The sequence below is a fragment of the Dasypus novemcinctus genome, chromosome 16 (genome assembly GCF_030445035.2).
Source record: "Dasypus novemcinctus isolate mDasNov1 chromosome 16, mDasNov1.1.hap2, whole genome shotgun sequence".
Classification (NCBI taxonomy): Eukaryota; Metazoa; Chordata; class Mammalia; order Cingulata; family Dasypodidae; genus Dasypus; species Dasypus novemcinctus.
Window position 1 is genome coordinate 36,765,333 of NC_080688.1, and position 12,588 is coordinate 36,777,920.

The 12,588-nt window shown below is 35.9% G+C and overlaps 1 protein-coding gene across 7 annotated transcripts in view; it reads left to right on the forward strand.

Annotated features, from left to right (window-relative positions):
* The window catches only part of GREB1L (GREB1 like retinoic acid receptor coactivator), a 293,082-nt gene that overhangs the window by 121,054 nt on the left and 159,440 nt on the right, over positions 1–12,588 (forward strand). For all 7 annotated transcript variants that reach the window (XR_011645953.1, XM_071208498.1, XM_058277523.2 and 4 more), the window contains exon 2: positions 10,783–10,891. The gene's annotated coding sequence lies outside the window, so the exon portion shown is untranslated. The remainder of the gene's footprint in view (positions 1–10,782; positions 10,892–12,588) is intronic.

Genomic DNA, 12,588 nt, shown 5'->3' on the forward strand with positions numbered 1-12,588 from the left:
TCAAGGCTGGCTGAAAAGTTAAGGGAGTGGCATAGATAACTTGAGCAAAGTCACATAGATAGTTGTGGGCTTGTTATTTCTGGGTGACAGTAATAAAAAGCAAATTGGTAGGAACAGATATTTCATATTTGGATATGGTGGGTAGTAAGTTTGAGTAGACCCACAAAGATAACTAATGAAAGTTTTCAAATACTAGGTTGAGAAATTTGTATTTGATCTTAGGAATTACCTATCATGGGAAGCTTTGCAAAGCTCCAGATAAGCAATTTATTATAAATAAATTGAACATATTCATTGGCTTATAATAGTAAAAATGATCTATGAAGAGATATTAAAAACAAATTATAATATTTAGGGTCATTTATGATATACACATTCATGAATATACATATTTATCATTGTATGTTTTCTCACAATAAACCTACTATGTGAAAAGATGTTTATTAAATGAGAAAGTTGTAGTTTCAAAATTACCAAACATTCTGTCAAACTCAATAAAACTAGTAATGATAATGATAATAAGAAGAGGATTTAGAGCTCAAGTTAGTAATGTTCTTATTGACTTCTTAAAGTAACTTCTTCATTGTAGAAAGTTGGAAAGTAAAGATAAGCATAAAGAAAAAAGTTAAATATCCACTGTAATATGCTTTATAACAAATTATTTGGGTTTATCTCATTATCTTACCAGATTATATTTTCTGTTATGGAAATGGGTTCCTGTTATTTTATAGCATATTTTTCCATTTACTATATTATGAATATATTTATATATAAAAAATATACTTCTTATAGCTTCATAGTATTCATTTGTGGATGAATTCGTGAGAATTGAATAAGGCAACGTATGATGGGTAGTGGTTATTGTTACTGTAATATGAGTAACCGATTCCCTATTGATGGAATATTAGGTTATTCCTAGATTTTGGATGTAATGCACCCTGCTGTGGCAAACATTTGTGTGTGCACATGACTTTCTCTGTGTTCTAGAGTATTTTCTTAAGGTAGAGTCCAGAGAGAGAATTATTAGCTAGATCTTTTGGATAAGAAGGCTTTTGCTATATATTGCCAAATATTCTCCAAAGGATTTTTACTAACTCATGGTGTTTCTTGCAGTTTACATAAATGCCAGTTTTACAATTAAAAGATTTATTTTTGTTTTGTTTGTTTTGCTAATCTCTTGTTTGTATCTCCTTGTTTTCATTTATATGTTTTTTTTTTAAATGCAAAGGTGATTACTTTTCTTTATTTCCCATATTTCTTTTTCTGTGAACTCTTTGTTCATGTCCTTTGCTTATTCACTTAGTGGGAGTGGGGATATTAATGTTTTACCTTTTTGTATGTATTTTTATATGTTTTAGATGTTTAAGATACAGAAATTTTATATTTCATTAGCTGAATGTGGTTGTCATTTCCTTTGTGATTTCTAGGCTTAGAAACTCTCACTATGATACCATAATTAATATTTATAATACATGTGATAAATATTAACTGTAATAAATAATTACTTCTGTTTCCTCTTAATTTTTATGTAGTTTGATGTGTGTGGGTAAGCATGTAACTGTATTTTTATATATTTAATATTTTCATCTCTATAATTTATTTTTAGTGTCTAATATAAATTGCTTCTTACCTATTACTTATTAAATTGTTAATCATTATTTCAGTGTCATTAAAGGAATAATTTATCCCTTACCTTCATTGTTTTATGCCTTGATTGTCATACCTTGAATTCTTATAGATAGTACAATAATTGCAAACTGTCACCAGTGAACTTCCCATTCTTATTCTATGCCTACATCATAAATTATTAAATTATTTTTAAAATATATGAGTGCCTATTATGTGGGGGGAGGCACCATGGTAGGTTGATGTGATTTCTTTTTTCTTTCTTTAAGATTTATTTTTTATTTATTTCTCTTCCCCTTCCCCCCCCCCCCCAGTTGTCTGCTCTCTATGTCCATTCACTGTGTGTTCTTCTGTGACTGCTTCTATCCTTATCAGTGGCATCAGGAATCTGTGTTTCTTTTTGTTGCGTCATCTTGTGTCAGCTCTCCGTGTGTGCAGTGCCATTCTTGGGCAGGCTGCACTGTCTTTCGCCCTGGGCGGCTCTCCTTACGGGGCGCACTCCTTGTGCGTGGGGCTCCCCTATGGGGGGGGTAACACCCCTGCATGGCACGGCACTCCTTGCGCGCATCAGCACTGCGTATGGGCCAGCTCCACACGGGCCAAGGAGGCCGGGGGTTTGAACCTCAGACCTCCCATGTGGTAGGCAGACACCAATCCATTGGGCCAAGTCCACTTCTTGATGTGATTTCAGTAATAGGTAAAATCTATGACATAATTCCTGCTTTCATGGAGTTTATAATCTAATAGGGGAGATAAGCATTAATTAATCGTTCAGATTATTATGTAGTTCAAAACTGAGTTAATTACTAGGAAGGAGATGAGCAAGGTTCTATGAGAGCTTTTAGCAAAGGTTTGAGGAGATCAGGGAAGGCTTCCATTAGGACGTGATGCTTGAGTTGGTGTCTAGAGGATGAAAGGGATTTGGCTAGACAAAAGTAAAGGATGGAGTAGGTGGCATTTTAGGCAGAGGCAGCAGGTAAAAATGCCCAGTGTCAGGAGGGAGCATGAGTATATCTGGGTTGGCCAGTGTTGCTGCAGCACAGCTGCGAAGGACGAGAACCGTGCAAGATAAGGCTGAAGAGATGGGCAGGGATATTTAGGATATCGATTCTCATCCTAAGACCTACGTAAAAGTTGAGGAGTTTCAGCAAAAAGCTGACGTGGTGATATTTGCACCATAATGCAGAGAACTGATTGGAGGGTGCCAGAGAGGAGTCAAGGAGACCAGATAGGCAAGGGCTTCTCAACAGAGCTGCTCGAGTGTCTTTTTTTTTTTTTAAGATTTATTTATTTCTCTCCCCTTCCCCCGCCCCGCCCCAGTTGTCTGTTCTCTGTGTCTGTTTGCTGCGTATTTTTCTTTGTCCGCTTCTGTTGTCAGCAGCACGGGAATCTGTGTTTCTTTTTGTTGCATCATCTTGTGGTGTCAGCTCTCCATGTGTACAGCGCCATTCCCAGAGAGGCTGCACTTTCTTTCGCGCTGGGCAGTTCTCCTATGGGGCGTACTCCTTGCATATGGGGCTCCCCTACTTGGGGGACACCCCTGCATGGCAGGGCACTGCTTGAGTGCATCAGCACTGCGCATGGGCCAGCTCCACACCAGTCAAGGAGGCCCGGGGTTTGAACCGTGGACCTCGCATGTGGTAGACGGACGCCCTAACCACTGAGCCAGGTCCACTTCCCCGTGCTTGAGTGTCCTTACAGCATGGTGGCTGGCTTCCCTCAGAGCAAGTGATCCAAGAGATCAAAATGGAAGCTGCAGTATCTTTAATGATCTCAGAAATTGCACATTACTTGTTCAGTATTTTATCAGTCGCACAGGTCAGCTCTGATTCAATGCAGGGGCAGTCACACAGAGGGCAAGGATCTCTGGGGCCATCTTGCAAGATGGCTGCCACAGACTGAACCATGTGGAACTCCAACATTCAGTTGCTGGATAGTGTTATGGGAGTGCAAAGGAAATTGAGAGGCAGCATATGGACAGAAGAAAACCAGAAAAGTTGTGAGATGATGTCCAGTAGAAGGGAATTTCAAGAATCTACTGAGAGGTCATGTTAGGTAAAAAATGTTCATTGTATTTAGTGATAGGAATTTAGTGACCAAGAGACCTTTCTTCATAAGATGGCTTAACAGTTATTTATTAACATTTATTAACTCACTTTCTCTTTTAACCTTTTTTGAAAATATTTTTTCCCTGTCTTTTCTTTGATATTCTTCCTTATGAATGTATGGGTTTTTGTAATGTCCTCAAAAATTTTTTACTAATATTTTGATTGGAATTGCGCTGTTTATTACTTTGTTTGAATAATAGGTATTTTGACAACGATTACACTTCTCTTTAAGAACCCTAGTATATTTCTCTATGTGTGCAAAATTTCACCTAAATCACTTGATAAAATCTGGCAATTAATGAAGAATGTAGGGAGTGGGTATAGTTCAAGTGGTTGAGTGTCTGCTTCCCATGTGCAAGGTCCTGGGTTTGATCCCTGGTACCTCCTAAAAACAAAACAAACAAAAAGCCAACTCTCCTGGGGAGCAGATGTAGCTCAGTGGTTGAGTTCCTGCTTCCCATGTATGAAGTCCCAGGTTAAAAAAAAAAAAAAGAATTTTGTGGAGTGGGTGTAGCTCAGTGATTGAACCTGTACTGCTTCACATGTACAAGGTCCCAAGTTCAATCCCTGGTACCTCCTTTAAAAAAAAAGAATGTTTTCATATGTGTGCCATTAGGTTGATTCCTAGGTATTATTTTGTTTTTCCTATTGTAAATGGACCCTTTTTCCTGCCCCTGCCACCTCCACTGTGTTTTCCATCTAGAAATGTATTGCTTTTATCCACCATTTTGTGGATAAGAAAACTGTGGCCCTTATAAGACAGGTGACTTGACCACAATCACAGAGAGGCAGAGTTGGGAACTGTAAATTTGATCATCCAGATTTTATTGTGCTATGTGAATAGGGACATCAAATTGCATACCCAGTCAAACCTAGTTAAAGTTACTTTGATATTAGGTTTCAAAGTAGTAATATACATTTTATAGCACATCTCCGGAGTTTTTCGAATTGTCATTTTGAAATGTAGTATAATGATTTGAGAAACTGCCCCTCATCTCCAGTCAGTTCTCTCAAGACATAATTCCTACCAGACAGCAACTATTTCTTCTTTGAGGTCTAAATAGCACCTAGCAACCAATTGCACTGAATAAATATTTAATGAAGATTGAATATTTCCTCTGAGATCAATTACTCTTGTTGATTCTCTGAGGAAAGCTTTTTTCTTTTACATCATATAGTAGGTTAAGAAAATAAGACAATAATTTTCATGAATATTGTTATTACTGCCAAGGTCTGTTTCAGGGATAAGAAGTTCATGTCTCTTAGTTCTTTAGTTATCAATTTTTTTCTGGTTCATCACCAGTTTGAAATTTTATCATATCTCAAATATAAATCTGGTAGCATGTATAAAATCATTTGCTGGGAGTATTTTTCTAGAATCTCTGGTATTTGGAGCTCTGAAAATGAAAAATATTTGCTAATGAAGTGTAAGAATATTAGTGGTGCATTTTTAAATGGAATTAATATAATTTTAATTGATAAGTGTCTCACAAAACAGAAATTCTTTCTTTTTAATTGCCAAAAACCTTGTATTTCTTGTATTTTTAACTATCACTCATATATTTAGTTATTTTTAAACTTTACTTAATTGAAGTTAAGTTTAAATGAAATATGTTTATGTTTGCAAGCGGAGGCTCTAAATTTATGAAGTTAGTGAAGTAACTTGAAAGTTTTTAATTTGTAAAACTGGAATTACTATAGTGGAATCATTTGGTGCAAATTATGAATGTGGCATCCAGATGGAATTTATCAGACACCATTAGAAAAACAAACTCCTATCATTTAAGTGAACCCAGAAAAATGGTGCATATACTTTTCATTCTCTTTCTAGTCTAGGAAGCATGTGTGCATTAACTTTGAAATAGAAAATGCATGCCTAGTAATAAAATAGCCTCCATTTTTAAGGAATAACTTTACTATGTTTCACATTTGATGACTTCTGGGCCTGATAGTTTAAATAACTTCTCACACCGTTTGTGTTTATTTTGTTGAGGAAAAATGTGTGTGTGTTGGGGGGGTGGCGAGAGTTATAATACATATTTGATAGCAAGGGTAAAATAAATCAGTTGAGTAAGAGTGGCCTGATATCTGTTTTTAAGGTCTTTTTGACCCAGGAGTCTGTGACCTGTGAAACCTCCGCTTGTTTGGATTTGTTAAGATATGCAGGAATTTATGTTGATGAACACTAAGAAATTGGACAGTGTGTTCTAAAGCCTAAAGGATATCAAAGTATAAAGTGGAAAAAGTTTAAGAAGTTTTGATAACAACATATGTGAAAAGGAAGAGGCTAAGAAAAGACGTTCCTTTTCTTCCCCAACTTATAAAAAAGGGAACCTGAAATTTAACCTGGTATTTTCAATGCTCTGATTACTCAGTAGCATTCCATTTTGTGAAATCATTGCCAAGAAAATGTACCCAAATCTTGAGTTACAAACTGTTCTTGCATCTGACTGGGGGGGCATATAATTTGTTTATAAGGTACTGCAGGCCCAAGGCTGCACACATGAAGGTGGAGAGTTGGGGGAGGGCTCACGTCAGGGAAGGGAAGCTGTGGAGACATCATAGCTCTGTCCAGAGGCCAAATGGGAGATAAATCACTGCTGGCCACCTCTCCTATTATTGAAATGGTTCAGCCCTGGGGTTTAACTGAAGGACTTAACAGGGTTTTGAAGTGCAAATAGGATGGTGAAGGGTAAACCCTTTTAGGGTTTCATTTTGATGGATTTTTTTCCTGTGTGGATTTCTGGCACTGTTGTGATCTAGAAGGGGCCCTGAAAAAAGAAAAGTTTTGTTTTTGATCAATCAGGCAATAAGAACTTTCCACCGGGGTGTAATTTTCCTGCATGCATATCGATCCTATTGTGTTTGAAAGTAGGTCATTCAATTGGGTCTTTCTTTGAGCCTTCTACTATGGAGCTGTCATTTCAAGGTCATGGCACACTATTGGAATTAATGCAAAGTTTGAGAGTGTGGAATGTTGTACTTTTGGATTAGTAATTTTAGGGGGGTTATTTAGGGTCAGTATGTGTTAAACATTCTATAATTATTTCACCTTTTTTCAATTGATTTATAAATAATTGAAAATCTTCATTTAATTTTTGTACGCATTCAATTTTGCCTGCTTAAAAAGAAGCCAAACAGAAAATTCTGAGATTTTGAAATATCTGTACCACATTATTTGTGTAGCTACGCTGAAGTGCCTGAGGAAATAAGACATAAAAATGTTTAGGAAGGGGATATGTTGATTATTTAAGTTGAACATTTTTCTTTTACCTGACAAATAATTGAAACACAGGAGGTAAAATAAAATATCATTGCATTTTTTTGTTTTTCAGTAAAATGAGGATGAGAGGAGTCATTAATGACTCCAAAGAAAAATAATTGTCATGTAACTTAAAGGCTTTTAGTATAAAGTTTTAAAAGAAAAAGTAAAATATTTTTATTCTTAAAGAAATGCCGTCGAGACTTGGGAGGGCTCAAGTCAGGAGAGGGAATGTGCTTACATTTTTTCTCAGAAATATGGTCGAAGGAACTTTGCTTGTACTTTTGGCTCTTTAGGCTTAACATTAAGTACTTCTATCAATTTCCATATTTGAAAGTGATAACGTATTTAGTTGCAACAAAGATTTTCATCTGTAATGCTTGATATCTCTTATAAGACAGGGTTGTTAATCTCCATAACTGACATTGATTACGTTGTTCTTAATTGACCTGCAGGTTGATTTTTGGTCTTATGTTCTTCAATCTTTTCCCTGCATTGTATTTATCTATATTTTAGAGTTAAATCTACTTCCCATTGCTATGTAAAGATTTTAAATAAGATGTTTTAAACACACACACATGCACTCACACACACACACGCACACACACGATGGCACCAGGCAGTGTCTTGCATCTACAGCTTCTCTGTCATTAGTTTGTTGCTGGGAGATGCTAATATGACCTTTCCTTTGTTAGAAGAGAGATCTGCAGCCCTTCCCAGAATCCTCTTGTTAGCTGTCTTTTTAACCCAAGTTGGAGGTTGTCTGATGATTGAATGGTGAGCTTTTTATATGAGTTACACATATTGTTGAGGTTGTGTCACAAGTTACTTTTTAATATCTAATGTGTTTTTAATTTGCAAAGCATGTGTATGTCTTTCACAGCAGTAGAATTGAGTCAGCATTGCTTAATCCACATACTGCTTTTGGCAAACAAGAAAGGTCAGGCTTAAGAATGCAGCATCATAGCTTTAGATTCACTGAGACAAGCACGTGAATGAATTCAACTTTGAATATTGTTGAATAAAAGAGGATACTTGAGAAAGGTTTTTTTTTCCCCCCAAGAACTTCTCTTGCCTATTGGCAAGTGAATTGCCCCAATATAAAAGCGTTAGGGGGAAAAGTGAGCTACAGAGTGAAAAGGCAATCCACAAATAATCACTCTTTTCTGCCTTTGATTGTGTCAGATTTTTGTGTGTGTGTGGCAATTGTTTTCTTTTTCGCTTCGAAGAGGTTTATGGTCCAGTGTCTGTCAAGTCAGCCCCTGTCTTAAGGTTGCAGTTGTATTTCTTGAGTTCCTAGAGGTGATGTTATCTTTTGTTCACTCAGCAGTGTGGTTGTTCCTGAGTGCATCTGTCACTTTAGGCATTACAAGATGGATGGGTCTCCAGTGAACTGCTGGTTGAAGCAAATGGTGAAAATAAGAAAAGACAAGGGGATGCAGGGTCTGCAGAGGGGCAGACACAAGGAAACACTGTTAGAAATCAAGAGTAAACTGAGCAATAGAGGAAGAGAGAACAAAGATGGATCATATGTCATTTTATAAACATCTTGGAAATCAGCACCTTTTAGTGGCTCCTGGGATCTGAAGGGAACAGCTACATCATGGTAAACAATTTCCTGTACTTTGGATTTTTAAAATGTGATTGGACATTAAAAGAAAGAAAGTCTGGGAAAAGTGTTGGGAAATTGCAATAATGATATAGAATGTTTTACGTGAGGATTTTGCTGTTGGGAGAATCCGTTGTTTAAAATGTTTTAAAGATTTAAAAAAAACTTTTAATCGAATCTTTACCTTTTTTCTATTTTATTTTTGCTTTCTTTTTTGTAAGCAGCTTAGGGAGTGTAGGTGTTGGAAAAGTTTTGGCCACATCACTAACATCCTTAGAGTTTACTGAGTGCTTTATGGCATTTTTACAAGGGACCTGAAAATTCTATGCTCATTCCTTAAGGCAGTTGGGTTTAGATTTTAAGGTATTGTAAGAAGCCTCTAATTTATATATAATAGGCTCTTCTAGAGTCTACTGTTACTGATCTGTCAGAATAAACTGGGGATTTTGTATTATATTTAGAAATCCATTTTGTTTGTGAAGGTCAAAATTTGTAAATCCCGGCTGATACAAAGCCCCTCCTTGTGTAAGACAGGGAAGCGAAGGGAGGCCCACCAGGGACCAGCGAGAGGAAGGGGGGTGCGGGGATGTCGCTGAAAAAAATGATTTTGTCAAACTTTTGGCATTTGTCTATGAAAAAGACGATAGATTGAAAGGCAGAGAAATTAAGATGATTAGAAGCTTTAAGCTATACAAATGGTAGAGTATCTTCCTTCTCAACGGGCGTAAATAATAAATGAAAGAGTAAGAGTGACAACAAAGGATCAGGTCGTTTAAGAGAATGTGTGTAGCCTGAATAGGAGCCTGTGGCCCAGGGCCAAAGGTCTTAGCTTTGAATGTAATTAGAAGAAAATACAAAAATGTCATTACTAGCAGGTGAAGTGTGCAGCACGTGGCCAAAAATTAGCAATTTTAGCCTCTGAAGCTATTGGAATTGGATTACTGACCTTTTTTTTTAATCATTAAGGTCCTTGTGGAGCCATATAGTTTCATTGGCAGTAATGCGGTTTGACCTTGTTGACCATATGGGGCAATCCTGATGTTGGATATAGGTGGCAAGGCTTTTCTGACTTAGGAAGAAAATGTGTATTTATGTGTGCATGGTGGGGGGGGGGGGTGGAATACATGAGTCTGAAAATCTGGGTCTTGCAATTGTAATTGTTCTTTTGCCTGAAGACATTCTTCTGACAGTAAAAGAGGTAAGGTAAATGTTTTTATTTCAAAATCTAAATGTTTTCTCCCCCTCTCTCTTTCCTCTTTCAAGGTAGCATAAAGGAGGAGTAAACTGAAAATCCTTTTTTTGAGAAAACATAGTTAATATTATTTAGAATATTTTAATGTTATATTCATTTGAAATTAGTGCATTCTTAGGAAAATCCTCACTTGTTTTACTTTTTAGATATAGTAACAAAAGAATATAAATAAAAATTGCAAATAATTTTAATTTACTTTTTATGACTATTTTCTTATTTTCTATGCAATATTTCATATTGACCATAATCTATTTAGAGGAGAGAATAATATGCCCACTGAAATTTTCAACTGCTTATATGGATTTATAATTATTTAGTTTAACTTCTTCTAGGATTGCAGTACTCAAAAGGGTAGGAAACAATTGCTCTTTTTCTTCTTTGCAGGCTTTTTCCTTGGAAATTATTAAACCATTAATTTCAAAAAGTAGAAAAATAATATCAATCAATATTAGATGTATCTTAAATTTTTTTTATTTCTTTGAGTCAATAAATTTTGACCAGGTATCAGCTGGTCAAATACTCAGCAGGTATAAAACTATTAAACTCTTTAGAGTAAGAAAATTACCTTTTACTAATTTATTTCCTAAAGATAAAAATAGTCTGTGAGCTTTAGCATTGTGGTAATACCTGTCAAAAAAAAAAATAGATTTAGACTTACTCAGCTTACACTTAGTGGGTGGAGGATCTTAAGAACAACAAATTATTTATGAGTATATGCAATTTGTAGTGATTATTTTGGAGTATTTCCAAAGGAGGAATATCTGTATTTGCCAGTTATGATACATATGGATTTGTGTAAGGTTTTGGTAATTCATTTCTAATTGCAATCTTTGTAGAACTGTAAATATTTAGGTTATCATTTTTGAAGAAGATAATGTATTTGAAAATTCATGTTTATATGTGGTTTTTTTCTGTGTTTTTGCAGGTGCAAAAAAGCTTTAAAGAAGTCAAAATCTAGGCAAAAGGCTCTCTGAAGTGTTGACAGCCCAACTTAATCATGAGCATGATTCAAAAATGTTAATAAATAAGCCAAGGTATTGTACAATTACAATATACCTCCCCCAAAAAATTTTTTTAAGATCAAATTCTAGGAAAACATATTCAGAATTTAAATAAAATTATGATATTTGGTCCTTAAAGTGATTAAGCAGATATTTCTATGAAATCTCTCTTCCCCTCCTCTCTTTTCCCTCTCCCTCCCCATCCTCTCCACCAAAAAAAAAAAAAAAAGAATAAGTTTTTTACCCCTTACAACAGCCTCTGTATTGTATTTCCTCTATATCTAATTTAAGAAAAGAATTCAGTATTTGATTCCTCTTTGTTGATTGTGGTTTTATCTTTCAAATTGCCTGATAAAAGAGTCTTCTATATTCTTGACCTCTGCAGATAAACCTAAACCATATCTAGTGACAGCAGTATATTTTAAGTTCTTACATTACATTCTCCTAAGATAAGCATTATATAAGTTTTATTGAAGTTTCCTTTTCTTCTATTTTTTTCAGAAAAAGGTGTTCCTCTTAGTCTATGTCCAAGAGCTTACTTTGATTTGAGAATTTAGGACTACTATTTTAGTCCTCTTGTCTCTCAGAAAGGGCATAGTCCAAGACCATCCCTCTCCTTTTGGAAGTTACAACGTGCTTAAATGCCTGGCATTTCCAAGGGAGGCCAAAGATCTTTTCCTCTTTTATGACCCATCGTATCCTTTTGAGGCCAAAAAGAACAAGAGGGTCATTGCCACTCCATCCTGGACCCTGTTTGCGCCTTCTTGGTGACCACACAGATACTGAAACCCGGTATTAGTTTAGCATTTGGGCCTGGAACATCTGGAAAATGGTCAGAGAGGGAGCGAGGAGACAGAGAAAGAGAGAACTGCTGCGTCTTGTTTCACCAGGTGCTAGGAGGACTCGACATTAGCCTTTTTGATATGGGAGGCAAATTCTGCCGGCCCTGGAGTTAGGCTTCAACAATTGAAGAGGTCAAAGGACAGCTGAGTGGGGTCAGTGAGACACCATGGGGTGTATTTTGTTACTTAGTAAAAGGAGCAGCCTCCTAAAACCTTAAAGGATTCTCTTGAAAATCTGTTGTGAAAAGGTTTTATGAGTCTCATGGCAAAAACTCCTGATTTATCTAAGGAATGCTGGCCTTTGTCTAATGGGAGGATAATCCTTACCAAATGTTGGCAACCACTATAAGAGTCAATATAGATCTGAAAAAACAGTGAGGGTTTGAAGTGTACTTTGCGTTCCAAAATGTTTATCATTTTAATGTTTCCCTCTCAGTGAAGAATTTTGCACTGTTGAAATATCACCTTTTCCTTCCCTCAGAGCAGAAAGTGGGGGGTGGTGAGGTAGGGAGAGAGCCTACTTTAATTTTAAAATTATTTTACAAGCTTTTAACCTTATCTCACACCTAGGATAATTATTAATCCTTTAAAAACACCAAAACTTGCTAACTCTAAAAAGTTGTCTTTGAATTTATTTTTAACCTTCAAACACACATGAAATATATATGCTTCTGAAGTACAGAAGATTTCTTTTTAATTTAGTTATATGTAGATGGGGGGAATCAGTTGATGAATAATCTTTAACCTTGTGTTTCTGCATGGATATGTTTCCTATACATTTTGTTGTAGCAAGAAGAAAATCACTGTCAGAGTCAAGAATAGAGAAAAAGAAAAGTCATATAACAAGGAATTTTCTCTTTGAAGGGAAATGGAGAAGGAAAAAAAATA